At 52.0% G+C, this 14,870-nt stretch overlaps 1 protein-coding gene across 1 annotated transcript in view; it reads left to right on the forward strand.

The window, feature by feature from the left end:
* The window catches only part of LOC146812810 (alpha-2-macroglobulin-like protein 1), a 630,734-nt gene that overhangs the window by 132,273 nt on the left and 483,591 nt on the right, over positions 1-14,870 (forward strand). The window lies entirely within an intron of this gene.

The raw sequence follows: 14,870 nt of genomic DNA on the forward strand, positions 1-14,870 counted from the left end.
TGAATGACATGGAGCAACATTAGATGGCAACATAAATTAGGCACACATACAATTCAATAGTCGAGATAATAAACAAATTAAGATCCATAGTGCATCATACAAAGTTAATTTAAAATCCTTTTTGGAGGAACAAAGTGATATGAAAACATCTATTGAGTTGCCAGTGACTTTTATGGCAGAGTGCTCCCTGCCTTTGCACTCTACTAAGAGACTAGGGGCATATTTACAAGGGGATATCGCCACCAGAATGTCACTTTTAGAGATGCTCTGGTGGCGATATGCCCTACTCTTTTTTACATTGGGCCGTTAAGCCACTTTTTGTGGCTTAATGCCGCCTTGTGAGTAAGGCCCCTTTACAGGCATCACTTAGTGTGAAAGGGGCATGCACTGGATGTTGCTGTGGGCTTTCCACTGCAACACCCATTGCTTTTGACACTGTCCCAGATTTATCAGGATGTGTAAATCTGAGGCAGCGCCAAAAACTAATGCCATGCATTAGAATGGCGAAGCAAGGAGAAATGCCTTTATTTCTCCTCGTTTTTGCTTTTTCTATGTGTGTTGCATTCTGCAGCACATATAGAAAGAGCAAAATGCAATTAATGATTGTTTATGTGCAGGGAAGTGTCCCTTCCTGCACATGAACAATCATTAAATACTGAAGATTTGCTGCTTCTATGGGTGCTGCATTCTGCAGCACACATAGAAGTAAAAAATAGCCATTAGTGATTGTTTATGTGCAGGATGGGACACCTTCCTGCACATAAACAATCATTCCCTGCAACACAGGCACCCTTGCACTATGGTGCAAGGGTGCCTGCTTTGGCGCTAGGCCTCAAAAGGTTGCGCCAGTACTAGGGAAAACACAGGGGTGCGCTGTATTCTTGTGAATTCGGCACATCCCTGCATTTTGAAAATGTTGAAGCGCGGGACTGCCAAATTTGGCACAGCTCCATTCTCCGACATCTTCCCATAGATATGCACCATGGTTTCTTCAAACATGCCCATCTCTTTCAGTACATTAACCCCTCTTTGAGAAGGCTATAATAACATGCATTGACAGGACCATATATTTGACATTTTGTATATCTCAGGTATTAAGAGGCATGTACTGTTTGGGCACACACACACAACGAGCATAAACACGGAAATCATCGACAGCCACCCATTTTTAGGTCTCGCTGAGCCAGCGCATGTGTTACTCTGCGAGAAATTTAGTGTGTGGGTTTTCAAAGTGCTGCCACAGGCTTTTGGTGGCCTAGTGCTAGCGTTCACATGAGTGTGCACGCGCGCAGCCACCATGTGGATTTCTGTCAAGGCTCATTAAACCTTGCGTGCCTCAATGAGCTTTTACTTTCGTGCTTGTTTTTCTTCATGTTTGTTAGAAATGGGATTTCTGGTTGGCTAAGGCTTGCGCCAAAGCCAGGCAGAGACCACCACTCTAAGTCAGGGCTGGGGAGTTACACGCCAAAGATAACCCCTGCTCACCCCCTTGGTAGCTTGGCACGAGCAGTCAGGCTTATCCCGGAGGCAATGTGTAAAGCGTTTGCGCGCGCGCACAGCAACAACACCCTAGGCCCACCACAAAAGAAACTCCACACAAGGTTATATATAAAAAATAGCCTTTGTATTATAATAAACACATTAGGTGATAATCAGATAATTTACACTGTGCCAACTGGCACTGGGCAGAATTTTACAGGGGAATATTTACACAAGACAGGGCCACATGGACCACTGTCAGAATTAGCACAAATCACCAATTGTAACACAAGTTGTAACAGTAGAGCACAACCAGTAACTACTGGCGCAATAATGACCTCAGCATTATCACAATAGAATCAGGTACAAAACCTATCCTGTATACATCACAGGGGCATAAACCCATTATGCAATTTCTCATAAGTCTAACGCATTAGACCCTACCACCTAAGTATAATTACACTAGGGGCGTATATCAACACAGAGAAGTATAATCTCCCTAACATAAACCTAAACAGGTAAAACAACCTCCTATGCAGAAATCATATCTAGAGGCATAAGACACAGGGTGCGCAAAACATACTACACACAGTGCATTTCCTAACACCCAACGCATTAGTATATAAATCACACTAACGCCTAAATCGCATTAGGGTCCAGGTCGCACCAGAACCTAAACGTAGCAGCTGCCCACTACTTGCTGGGCAGCTGGGTACAAGAACATGGCCTAAATGCTGCAGCTGGCACGAAGTGCTGCGCAGCTGGGGAAGTCAAATGAGGCATGGGCTCTCAATGGCCCTTGAAATAATGTCCAAAACGTTGGAGCCACCTAGGCTCTAAAAACGATATGTCCCCCAGTACTGTGGATCGCACTGGCTCCTGAAATCATTGGGCCAAACAGAAAGAGAACTTGCCCCCAGCGTTGGAGCCAACTGGGGCTCTAGAATAATAATGCCACTTTGGAGCCACGCAGGCTCAGAAATGCAGGAATGCCCCTTTGGAGCCACGCAGGCTCAGAAAGTCATTATGCCCCCGTTGGAGCCACGGGGCTCTTAAAATATACATGCCCCCGTTGGAGCCACGTAGGCTCTGAAAATAAACATGCCCCCGTTGGAGCCACATAGGCTCTGAAAGTCTTTGTGCTCGCGTTGGAGCCACGGGGCTCTTAAAATAAACATGCCCCCGTTGAAGCGGCCGGCTGCCATGCGGTGCCGCTCCGACTCTGCCTCTCCCCACCCGGACTCACTCAGACCACTCACCGGCTGGGGGGGCGGAGGCAGGACTCGGTCTCCGGGGACATCGGGGCGGCGCCTTCCATGGGGGTCTCTCTCTCTCTCCTGAGAGCCTCGCTTGCGTCGGACCGACGACTTCTTCACCCGGGCCTCCTCCTGGGACCCGGGGCTTTTCCTTGATCTGGCCATCACCGCGGGCTCACCCTCGAGCATGGGAGCCCCGTGTCAACCCGTACGCCGACACTTCCGCTTCCGTCCGGCGGCCCCGCCCACAACCAGGCGGGCCGCGGGCGGCAGCGGCGATCTCAGCAGCAATGAGGGGTAGGCTCCTGCCGCAATGCAAAATGTACAGCGGGGTGGGCACCCGCTAAGGCACACAACGCGGGGTGGGCACCCGCATGAAACAACAAAACCAGCGGGGTGGGCACCCGCAGGGGCTCACATCAGTGGGGTGGGCACCCGCTTTAATCCCGCCAACACCACGAAGACGCAGGGTGGGCACCTGCGCACCAAAAGCAAACGATAAGCGGGGTGGGCACCCGCAAGGCACACAATGAGGGGGGAATCCCTACGCTGGGGATTCCCTCTAAGGAGATCGCAGCCCAGCGCTGCAGGCGGCAGAGAGAGGTGCTCCTTCTCCAAAGAGAAAACCAAGGGCTCCCAGATTAAGTAAAGCGCTCTCAAGGCGCTAGTACAGCAACAGGTCCTGTAGGGATTTAAGGGCAGAGGGGTCCCCCAAGAGAAGTCCTCCAGGCATCCAGGGGCTGAGCAGGGCCCAGGGAGGCAAGCTTTCCCCTGGGCCCCAGCAGCAGCACGCCCCTGGTCGTTTCTAGTCCAAGACCAAGAACATTTTTATGGGGTCACAGCCCCTCTTTTATACACAGAATCCTTTGTCTCCAAAGGTGCAGGGAAGGGGCGAACCAGATGCAACTGGTTCCTGAGCACTTTGTTTTGCTCAGCCCCTCTCCCTATTCACAGGACAGGCCAGGGACATTAGACGTACCACAGGGGGTGGAGCCAGCATTGTGTGGGGAAAGCCCAGCCCTATTCAGGTGCCAGGTGTACTCCTCCCTGCCATCAACATGCAGCTCTCTCCATTCACCACCGGGGCAGACCCATCCTGACTCCTGGAGACAGACACACCAGCCAATCGCAAGCCAGACAGTCACTGCACATTTATTATACAGACAGGCCAGCTTCTAGAAGTGGCACTTCTACACGAGACACCATAACGCCGCACACATCATTGCGCAGCATTCACTCTCACGAGTTCGCACATACCAAACTCGACCCTGCACTCCTCTCACATCAGGACTTTACATGGTCACTCAGATCCCCCATGCATTCCTATGGGAGGGCAGGTCAGTCTCACTAAACATACACAGAGCGCACGCACTTTCCACTGGGACACAGTGTAAAAGCACCTAGAGGCCTAAAACCACTAGTACAACATAGGAAAAAGGCTAGGATAATGCAAAAAGTTCTAGGGGTGAACTTGCCAGAAGGGCCAAGTTCAACAATATTTAAAAGCCGCTTTCAGTAGGCTCCTTTTTAGAATCTTGGCATTCCACGCTTTTATGCTTGATTCAAATTAACATTTGAACAGCCCCACTTTTTTCTTTTTTACTCATACAAAAGTATTTATTTTTTAATACATCACTTTAAGTAGGGCTGTCGTCAGGCTGAATTTAGAGTTAATTTTAAGTTTTTTTTCTGCAATGTGTTTGCTTTTCTTAGGTAACTCAAAAGAGGAAATAGTCTGTAGTATATGCCGTGAGTTAAAAAGAGATGATAAAATAACACGAAGAGAAACAATTGCATTATGGATTTTATCGTAATGAACTAAAGTATGTTAGATTTAGCAACATTATATTTTTTCTTAGATGGCATATTTACATACAATATTAGTCGAGTGAGCTCTTGCACACTCCAGGGTTCGGTGTCTAAGCAATCACACTATTTTTTTTTCTGCCCCTAACGATGTTGCTTTTTCTGCTGGTTCTTCTCTTGATATCAAGCACCAAACCCTGACCCCTGTGTGACAGTGAGCACAATAAAACTTCACAGGGCTCCTGTTTGCAGAGTTCCAAACCCTCACCCCTCCCACCTACTCATGCAAACAAAGCTGCTTCTCAGAAGCTTTTAAGCAGTGATACAGTCACCATGCCACCCTGCCTAAACAAGCATTGCCATAGCCAATAGGTCTTGCCTTTGGGACCTTATGTGTTTAGCCATGCAACTGTTGATGTTGCACCAACGATATTGTGCTGTATAATTAAATACTTATAAGGTCCCAAAGGCGAGACCTATTGGCTATACCAATGCTTGTTTACATAGAGCTCCCCGTAACCCATATCAACAGACGTTAATACATACAGATGAATAGTCATACAAAACCTGTTTGGTGTATTAGGTGGCAGTGTGACGTGCATAAGGGAGGCACAGGGCGAGGTGCAGAAGAGAAGCACAGGTTGATGTGCACAAGAGAAGCTCAGGATGATGTGCAGAAGAGGAGCTCAGGGTGATATGCAGAAGTGGAGCACAGGGTGATGTGCATGAGAGGAGCACAGGCGATGTAGAGAAGAGGAGCTCAGGGCGATGTGCAGTAGAGGAGCTCAGGGTCATGTGCAGAAGAGGAGCTCATGGCGATGTGCAGAAGAGACGCACATGGCGATGTACAGAAGAGGAGCTCAGGGCGATGTGCAGTAGAGGAGCTCAGGGTGATGTGCAGAAGAGGAGCTAAGGGTGATGTGCAGAATAGGAGCTCAGGGTGAGGTGCAGAAGAGAAGCTCAGGGTGAGGTGCAGAAGAGAAGCTCAGGGTGAGGTGCAGAAGAGGAGCACAGAGCGATGTGCAGAAGAGGAGCTCAGGGCGATGTGCAGAATAGGAGCTCAGGGCGATGTGCAGAAGAGGCACACAGGGCGATGAACAGAAGAAGTGCTCAGGGCAATGTGCAGAGGAGGAGCTCAGGGCGATGTGTAGAAGAGAAGCGATGGGCAGAAGAGGAGCACAGGGTGAGGTTCAGAAGAGGAGCACAGGGTGATGTGCAGAAAAAGAGCTCAGCCTAATGTGCAGAAAAGCAGCTCAGGGTGATGTGCAGAAAAGAGGAGCACAGGGTGATATGTGGAAGAAGAGCTCGGGTGATGTGCAGAAGAGGAGCTCAGGGTGATGTGTGGAAGAGGAGCTCAGGGTCATGTGCAGAAGAGGAGCTCAGGGCGATGTGCAGACGAGGAGCACAGGAAGATGTGCAGTAGAGGAGCTCAGGGTGATGTGCAGAAGAGGAGCTCAGGGTGATGTGCAGAAGAGGAGCTCAGGGTGATGTGCAGAAGAGAAGCTCAGGGTGAGGTGCAGAAGAAGAGCTCAGGGCGATGTGCTGAAGAGGAGCACAGGGCGATGTGCAGAAGAGGAGCTCAGGGGGATGTGCAGAAGAGGAGCTCAGGGTGATGTGCAGAAGAGGAGCACAGGGCAATGTACAGAAGAGGAGCTCAGGGCGATGTGCAGAAGTGGAGCTCAGGGCGATGTGCAGAAGAGGAGCTCAGGGCGATATGCAGAAGAGGAGCACAGGGCGAGGTGCAGAAGAGGAGCACACGGCGATGTGTGGAAGAGGAGCACAGGGTGAGGTGCGGAAGAGGACCTCAGGGCGAGATGCGGAAGAGGAACTCAGGGTGATGTGCAGAAGAGTAGATCAGGGTGAGGTGCAGAAGAGGGGCACAGGGTGATGTGCAGACGAGGAGCACAGGGTGATGTGCAGAAGAGGAGCTCAGGGTGATTTGCGGAAGAGGAGCTCAGGGTGAGGTGCAGACGAGGAGCACAGGGTGATGTGCACAAGAGGAGCTCAGGGTGATGTGCAGAAGAGGAGCTAAGGGTGATGTGCAGAATAGGAGCTCAGGGTGAGGTGCAGAAGAGGAGCTCAGGGTGATGTGCAGACGAGGAACACAGGGCGACGTGCAGAAGAGAAGCTCAGGGCGATGTGCAGAAGAGGAGCTCAGGGCGATGTGCAGAAGAGGCACACAGGGCGATGAACAGAAGAAGTGCTCAGGGCAATGTGCGGAGGAGGAGCTCAGGGCGAAGTTTAGTAGAGAAGCGATGGGCAGAAGAGGAGCACAGGGTGAGGTTCAGAAAAGGAGCACAGGGTGATGTGCAGAAAAAGAGCTCAGCCTAATGTGCAGAAAAGCAGCTCAGGGTGATGTGCAGAAAAGAGGAGCACAGGGTGATATGTGGAAGAGGAGCTCGGGTGATGTGCAGAAGAGGAGCTCAGGGTGATGTGTGGAAGAGGAGCTCAGGGTCATGTGCAGAAGAGGAGCTCAGGGCGATGTGCAGACGAGGAGCACAGGAAGATGTGCAGTAGAGGAGCTCAGGGTGATGTGCAGAAGAGGAGCTCAGGGTGATGTGCAGAAGAGGAGCTCAGGGTGATGTGCATAAGAGAAGCTCAGGGTGAGGTGCAGAAGAAGAGCTCAGGGCGATGTGCTGAAGAGGAGCACAGGGCGATGTGCAGAAGAGGAGCTCAGGGGGATGTGCAGAAGAGGAGCTCAGGGTGATGTGCAGAAGAGGAGCACAGGGCAATGTACAGAAGAGGAGCTCAGGGCGATGTGCAGAAGAGGAGCACACGGCGATGTGTGGAAGAGGAGCACAGGGTGAGGTGCGGAAGAGGACCTCAGGGCGAGATGCGGAAGAGGAACTCAGGGTGATGTGCAGAAGAGTAGATCAGGGTGAGGTGCAGAAGAGGGGCACAGGGTGATGTGCAGACGAGGAGCACAGGGTGATGTGCAGAAGATGAGCTCAGGGTGATTTGCAGAAGAGGAGCTCAGGGTGAGGTGCAGACGAGGAGCACAGGGTGATGTGCACAAAAGGAGCTCAGAGTGATGTGCATAAGAGTAGCTCAGGCCAGGTCAGGTGCAGAAGAGGAGCTCAGGGTGAAGTGCAGAAGAAGAGCTCAGGGCGATGTCAAGAAGAGGAGCTTAGGACGATGTGCAGAAGAGGAGCAAAGGGCGAGGTGCAGAAGAGGCACATCGGGCGATATACAGAAGAAGTGCTCAGGGCGATGTCCAGAAGAGGAGCTCAGGGCAATGTGCAGAAGAGAAGCTCAGGGCAATGTGTAGAAGAGGAGCAATGGGCAGAAGAGGAGCTCAGGGTGATGTGCAGAAGAGGAGCACAGGGTGAGGTGCAGAAGAGGAGCACAGGAAGATGTGCAATAGAGGAGCTCGGGTGATATGCAGAAGATGAGCACAGGGTGATGTGCATGAGAGGATCACAGGGCGATGTAGAGAAGAGGAGCTCAGTGTGCCGTGCATCAGTGAGGTACAGGGTGATATGCAGAAGAGGAGCACAGGGTGATGTGCATAAAAAGAGCTCATCCTAATGTGCAGAAAAGCAGCTAAGGGTGATGTGCAGATGAGGAGCACAGGGTGATGTGTGGAAGAGGAGCTCGGGGTGATGTACAGAAGAGGAGCTCAGGGTGATGTATGGAAGAGGAGCTCAGGGTGATGTGCGGAAGAGGAGCTCAGGGTGATGTGCGGAAGAGGAGCTCAGGGCGATGTGCAGAAGAGGCACACAGGGCGATGTACAGAAGAGGAGCTCAGGGCGATGTGCAGAAGAGGAGCTCAGGGCGATGTGCAGGGGAGGAGCTCAGGGCGATGTGCAGGGGAGGAGCTCAGGGTGATGGGCAGAAGAGGAGCACAGGGTGAGGTGCAGAAGAGGAGCACAGGGAGATGTGCAGTAGAGGAGCTCAGGGTGATGTGCAGAAGAGGAGCTCAGGGTGATGTGCAGAATAGGAGCTCAGGGTGAGGTGCAGAAGAGAAGCTCAGGGTGATGTGCAGAAGAGGAGCTCAGGGCAATGTGTAGAAGAGGATCGATGGGCGATGGGCAGTACAGGAGCACAGGGTGAGGTGCAGAAGAGGAGCACAGGGTGAGGTGCAGAAGAGGAGCACAGGAAGATGTGCAGTAAAGGCGCTCAGGGTGATGTGCAGAAAAGGAGCTCAGGGTGATGTGCAGAAGAGGAGCTCAGGGCGATGTGCAGAAGAGGAGCTCAGGGCGATGTGCAGAAGAGGCACACAGGGCGATGTGCAGAAGAGGCACACAGGGCGATGAATAGAAGAAGTGCTCAGGGCGATGTGCAGAGGAGGAGCTCAGGGCGATGTGTAGAAGAGAAGCGATGGGCAGAAGAGGAGCACAGGGTGAGGTGCAGAAGAGGAGCACAGGGTAAGGTGCAGAAGAGGAGCACAGGAAGATGTGCAGTAGAGGAGCTCAGGGTGATGTGCAGAAGAGGAGCTCAGGGTGATGTGCAGAAGAGGAGCTCAGGGTGAGGTGCAGAAGAGAAGCTCAGTGTGATTTGCAGAAGAGGAGCTCAGGGCGATGTGTAGAAGAGGAGCGATTTGGCGATGGGCAGAAAAGGAGCACAGGGTGAGGTGCAGAAGAGGCACACAGGGCAATGTGCAGAAGAGGCACACATGGCGATGAACAGAAGAAGTGTTCAGGGCGATGTGCAGAGGAGGAGCTCAGGGCGATGTGTAGAAGAGGAGCGATGGGCGATGGGCAGAAGAGGAGCACAGGGTGAGGTGCAGAAGAGGAGCACAGGGTGAGGTGCAGAAGAGGAGCACAGGAAGATGTGCAGTAGGGGAGCTCAGGGTGATGTGCAGAAGAGGAGCTCAGGGTGATGTGCAGAAGAGGAGCTCATGGCGATGTGCAGAAGAGGAGCCCAGGGGTATGTGCAGAAGAGGAGCTCAGGGGTATGTGCAGAAGAGGAGCTCAGGGCGATGTGCAGAAGAGGAGCTCAGGGCGATGTGCAGAAGAGGAGCACAGGGCGATGTGCAGAAGAGGAGCACATGGCGATGTGTGGAAGAGGAGCACAGGATGAGGTGCGAAAGAGGAGCTCAAGGCGAGAGGCCGAAGAGGAGAAAGGGTGAGGTGCAGAAAAGGAGCTCAGGATGATGTGCAGAGGAGGAACACAGGCCGAGGTGCAGAAGAGGAGCACAGGCTGATGTGAAGACGAGGAGCACAGGGTGATGTGCAGAAGAGGAGCTCAGGGTGATGTGCAGAAGCGGAGCTCAAGGTGAGGTGCAGAAGAAGAGCACAGGGCGAGGTGCAGAAGAGGAGCACATGGCGATGTGTGGAAGAGGAGCACAGGATGAGGTGCGGAAGTGGAGCTCAGGGTGAGATGACGAAGAGGAGAACAGGGTGAGGTGCAGAAGAGGAGCTCAGGGTGGAGTGCAGAAGAGGTGCTCAGGGTGATGTGCAGAAGAGGAACACAGGCCGAGGTGCAGAAGAGGAGCACAGGGTGATGTGAAGACGAGGAGCACAGGGTGATGTGCAGAAGAGGAGCTCAGGGTGATGTGCAGAAGAGGAGCTCAGGGTCAGGTGCAGAAGAGGAGTTCAGGGCGAAGTGAAGAAGAGGAGCTCTGGGCGATGTCAAGAAGAGGAGCTCAGGGCGATGTGCAGAAGAGGAGCAAAGGGCGAGGTGCAGAAGAGGCACACAGGGCGATGTACAGAAGAAGTGCTCAGGGCGATGTGCATGAGAGGAGAACAGGGCGATGTAGAGAAGAAGAGCTCAGTGTGCCGTGCATAAGTGAGGTACAGCGTGATTGTTGGAAGGGGCGATCCCAGGGGGGGTTTCGGAACACGCTCCTGACCACCCCGTGACCCACCTCTCCCAGAATCAGGCCGAGCACCGGCGGGGAGGCCCTTCCAGGAAGTTGACTCGTACTTTAGGATCACACTCGCTGAGCTGGCACTACTTGACAAAGGGACACCACACAGTAGGGTTCAGTAAACGGAGATCTTTAACTAAGATTCGTTGGATCTTTATGATCCGCCAGGTAGTCTTTGGTCAATACAAAAAGCGTGGTAATTCTTTGACAAAAAGGGGGCTGGGGTAGCGGGACAGTTCTAGGTTCAGAGTCAATGTAATGTAATGTAATGTAATGTAAGTGCCAATTTGTATCGCGCGGCAATCGCTCCAAGGAGCATCTAGGCGCCCAGAAAGGACCACCAGATGTTAGGTAGTCCCTATGCTTACTTGACCGAGAACCCGAATTACACTAGGCTTCTGGCTGTTATATCTTGGAGATTAAAGATCCAGGTTTTTAGATGTTTACGGAAGTCTATTTCTTTATCCAGTAATCTCAACTGGGGGGGAAGAGTATTCCATGCTTTTGCTCCCAATACCGCCAGGGATTTGCCCCCTCGAGTTTTGAGTCTAAAACTCGGGACGGTAAGCAGGTTGGCCGTTGAAGAACGCAGTGCTCTGGTTGGACAGTATCTGCTGAATTTTTTCCTCAGATAGGACGGGCCTAGGTTGTGAACAGCTCTAAAAGTAATTAACAGTACTTTAAACAAAACCCTTTTTGTAATGGGCAGCCAATGTAATGCCTTGAGGGCTTTGGTTGCAGATGATCTTTTCGGCCATTTTAGAACCAGCCTCGCTGCTGCATGTTGCACCATCTGAAGTTTGTGTGTGACAACTTTATTTGTACCAGCATAGAGGCTGTTGCAGTAATCGATGCGCGATGTTACAAGTGCAACCGTAACTGTTTTCCTTGCTTCAAGGGGCAAAAGATCAAAGAACTTTCTCAGTCCCTTTATTACCCCAAAGCACATGCCTGCCACTCTAGCTGCTTGTTGTCTAAAAGACAGGTCAGAGTCAAAATGCACCCCCAGATTACGGGCCGAGTTGGTTGTATGAGGTGGTATTTCAGCTTTTTCTGGCCACCATAATCGTGGGGTGAACTCATTTTTTGGGCCTATAGGCATGATCTCTGTTTTACCTGTGTTGCATTTCAGGTGATTTAGGCGCATCCATTCAAAGGTGGCCGTTAGGCAACCTTTGAGCTTATCCTCCCAGGCTTGGTTATCCTTATCCATTACCAGGATAAGTTGTGTGTCATCGGCATAGGCTATAGCGTCTATGCCAAATGACGATATTAGTTTTATCAGGGGTGCAGTATAAACATTAAACAGGGTCGGGCTCAGGCTCGAACCCTGCGGAACTCCCGTCAACAGCGCTTTTTCACTGGAGCAGAATTCCCCCAGGGTCACCACTTGCCTCCTGTCACTTAAAAAGTTTCTTATCCACTCAAGCACTGTCCCTGTGACACCAGATGTTATTAACCGGTCTAATAGGATGGCATGTGAGACCGTGTCGAAGGCCGCCGATAGGTCTAATAAAATCAGGACGGCCTTCTTGCCTTGGTCTAGGGCTGAGCGGATAGTTTCTGTAGTGAACAGGAGGGCCGATTCGGTGGAATGTTGGGCCCTGAAACCTGCCTGGTTGGGGTGCCATACATCACTATCTTCCAAGAAACGAGTAAGTTGTTTATTTACAATTGACTCTGTGACTTTGCACAGAGCCGGAAGTAGTGAGATGGGTCGTAGGTTCGACAATGTGGTGGGGTCAGGGAGTTGTTTTTTTTGCAGTGGTTTCACCGCTGCCAGTTTCCACTCTGGGGGGACTTTGGCTGTGGACAGTGAGGTGTTGACAATGGCATTTATTATTGGATTGGCAATGTCCACAATGAGGTGTAAAAGTCTAACTGGGCATGGATCGAAGGGGGATCCGGATTTTGTTGCCAGAATTCCTCTTTTGGTATCCTCCAGGCTAGCTGGAAGGAAAGTTGTCAACTGCGTGGCCCCTTGCCTCACTATATCATCCTCTGTTCTTGGCTCTAATATAGGGACATCGAAGTCCTTCGTCAGCCCCTGTACTTTTCCCTCAAAGAAATCTGCGATCTTGTCACAGAGTGCCTGCGAGGGCGGGATATCCTGCGCTAAACTTTTAGGCTTATTAAAGCCGTTTACAATTTTAAATATTTCCTTTTGTTTGCTGCTGGCTGTTTCTATTGCCAACGAGAAGTACCTTTTTTTAGCCTGTTTAATTAGCGCATGATAGGCATTTTTTATCCTTTTGTATTTGCTACGTTCTAGGCTAGAGTAGTATTTCCGCCAGCTTCGTTCAGCTCTTCTAAGCTCCCCTTGTTTATCTTTGAGATCTCGATCGAACCAGGGTGCAGATGTTTTCTTTCTACCCTGCCTCGTTCTATTTTTTCCCTGCCCAACTGTACCATTCAGATCATTCATCCATGTTCTGAAACTGATGGGATTTACAGGTACTACCAGCTGGGGTCTACAGTTCCTGGCTATAGTTATAAGTTCTGGGTGGGACAGTATCGTTTTCCATTCATCCCTTGTGACCTTGCTGTGTTCCTTTTTATGATCGTTTTCTCGGTAGGACATAAGGGGAAGCATAAAAGGAATCAGCATATGGTCAGTCCAAATTTGGGGTCTAAGGGGGTTAGTTGTCAAAGTGTCTAGGTTAGTGGCAATGCAGTCTATTGTATGCCCTGCCTCATGGGTGGCTAGGGTGTCTCGAATAGTGAGGCCCAAAACCTCCATGGTTTCCCGATAGGAGGCAGCAGGTGCATCGGTTGTGGACTCTAGGTGGATGTTTATGTCACCCATCAGAGTGAAATTAGAATATCTAAGTATCAATGGGCTGAGCACCTCTCCGATGTTACCCAGGAAGCCAGCACAGGGTCCTGGTGGGCGATAGATCAAATCAATGCCGAGTATCCTTCGCACAGCTCTCAATCCTTGAGCAGGGGGACACGGTACAGGCTTGGGTCCAGCCGGACCAGGGTATTCTCGAGCCACGACCTCGTCCGCTGGGCTCCGGCAGGAAGGAACTGTCAATCGGGAGATCTTCGGGGAGCCGCGATTCACTCGGCAGGCTCAGTTGGTCTTAGAGTTTGGGGGGAGCCGCGAGTCTCTCAGCGGCTCCGATGGTCTTAGAGTCAGGAGGAGCCGCGAGTCTCTCAGCAGGCCCCGGGATTCGTGGTGTCTCGGGAGCCGCGACGACGTCAGCAGGGCTCATATGGTTTCCAAGCATCAGGTAGTGTCCTTCTTTGCAGGTTCGTCGAGCCGCAACCAGGTCCGCAGGGCTCTCTTAGTTCCAGGTCTTCTCTACCCCAGTCCCCTCAGCACCCCCTGTTATACGCCTTATTCTCTTGAAGTCCGGCGTCCACACAGAGAGGGGTCTTGGCTTCTGGGGGCGGTGTTGGGATTTCCTGCCGCTCGGCTCTTTGATCCTTTCAGGTTGGCCTGGGAGGGACCCCAGACACCCAGCATGCGGGGAGCCAGCTCCCTGGGGTTCCGGAGGGTGATCGAAACCCTCTGTTGAGATGAGGTCAGAGGTGTGACAGAGACTACTCCTCCCTGTCTTGCTTGGGGGGGGTTCCCTCTCCCTTGGCCGGGCATGGCGCGTTCAGGGTCTAGGTTTCGCTGGGGCCCCGGGCTGGCCATCGGGACATCGGGACATGGTGGCCAGGGGTCTTTGGTGGCTACGGGGTGGGAAGGACGGGCGGCTATAACCCGGGACCAGGGGTGGTGTATGGGTTGGGTCTGGGGGCTAGTGGTCAAGGAGGCCCACGCCACGAGGCCGGGCCCCACAGTGATATGCAGAAGAGGAGCACAGGGTGATGTGCAGAAAAAGAGCTCAGCCTAATGTGCAGAAAAGCAGCTCCGGTTGATGTGCAGAAGTGGAGCACAGGGTGATGTGTGGAAGAGGAGCTCGGGGTGATGTGCGGAAGAGGAGCTCAGGGTGATGTGCAGAAGAGGCACACAGGGCGATGTGCAGAAGAGGAGCTCAGGGCGATGTGCAGAAGAGGAGCTCAGGGCGATGTGCATAAGAAGAGCTCAGGGCGATGGGCAGAAGAGGAGCACAGGGTGAGGTGCAGAAGCGGAGCACAGGGTGAGGTGCAGAAGAGGAGAACAGGGATATGTGCAGTGGAGGAGCTCAGGGTGATGTGCACCAGAGGAGCTAAGAGTGATGTACAGTAAGAGGAGCACAGGACGAGGTGCAGAAGAGGAGCACAATTCGATGTGCAGAAGAGGAGCAAAAGGCAATGTGTAGAAGAGGAGCTCAGGGTGAGGTGCAAAAGAGGAGCACAGGGTGAGGTACAGAAGAGGAACACAGGGTGATGTGCAGAAAAGGAGCACAGGGCATGTGCAGAAGTGGAGCTCAGGATGAGGTGCTGAAGAGGAGCTCAGGATGAGGTGCAGAAGAGGAGTTCAGGGTGATGTGCAGGAGAGGAGCTTAGGATAATGTGCAGAAAAGGAGCACAGGGTGAGGTGCACCAGAGGAGCTAAGAGTGATGTACACAGGGAGACACAC

Source organism: Triturus cristatus, chromosome 7 (assembly GCF_964204655.1).
Source record: "Triturus cristatus chromosome 7, aTriCri1.1, whole genome shotgun sequence".
NCBI lineage: Eukaryota > Metazoa > Chordata > Amphibia > Caudata > Salamandridae > Triturus > Triturus cristatus.